Source organism: Cryptotermes secundus, unplaced genomic scaffold (assembly GCF_002891405.2).
Source record: "Cryptotermes secundus unplaced genomic scaffold, Csec_1.0 scaffold130, whole genome shotgun sequence".
Taxonomy (NCBI): Eukaryota; Metazoa; Arthropoda; class Insecta; order Blattodea; family Kalotermitidae; genus Cryptotermes; species Cryptotermes secundus.
Window position 1 is genome coordinate 527,752 of NW_019731216.1, and position 1,145 is coordinate 528,896.

Sequence of the window (1,145 nt, forward strand, 5' to 3'; positions counted from 1 at the left end):
TTTCTTCCAGTTAGCAGTTTAACAATGTTCCAAGTAGTTTTAGTTCTATTCTTGGAATTTATAATCAGTTTATCATAATACAAGCGTTTGGCCTCCCTAATGTCTCTAGACAAAGCTCTACAATACGCCTTATAATGACTTTTAATATTGGCATTGTTACTCTCCTTACTGTTTAAATACAAATGCCTTTTTATACTACATTTAATTTTTATACTAGATGATATCCATGCTTTATTATTATTGATGCAATGTCTAGTAGATGATTCAGGAAAACTATTATAAAAATGTTTTAAAAATGTATTTAGGAAAGTATTGAACATAACATTCACATCTCCATCATCAAATACATCTTTCCATAATTCAAAGCTAAGATTGTAGTTAAAATTTAACAAGGAAAGTTCATCAATTTTTCTTGTCTTCCAAGAACCTCTAGGATATGAAAGCATGGTAATATCATGGATCAATATAAGTTGGGCATCATGATCTGATGTACCATTATAAATAGGAAATAATTCAAATTTACCTATTCTCGAATAATCAATAAATATATTATCAATAGCCGATTTAGTGGTATTTGTTATTCTCGTAGGGAAGTCAACAACACTAAAAAGGTTATAAGAATTTAATACAGCATTAAGTTGATTTTTCTTATAATTGTCAGTAAGATAGTCAATATTAAAGTCTCCACATATAATAAATTCAATTTTCAATCTATACAATGATTTGAGCACCTCGTCCATTTTAAACAAAAAATTGCTAAAATTACCAGAAGGGGCTCTGTACACGGATAAAACATAAATATAGGACGATTCGTTTTGGATTTTAATTGCACAAAGTTCCATGTCAAAATCCGCACAATATTTATCAACATTAACTATATTAAATTTTATATAATTAAGTACAAATATACATGTTCCACCTTTCATAGCAGATTGTCTACAAAAGCTGGCACCAATCATATAATTTTCCATCACAATACTGTTAATTTCTGGGTGCTTTAGATGGTGTTCACTAATACAAATGATGTGCGGTAGATCTGGATGTAAGGAACTTAATAGTTCATTGGTTTTAGACCTTAAGCCACAAATGTTCTGATGATATATTTTCAATGAATTTTGTGAAGCACATGATTTACTATTTTTGCT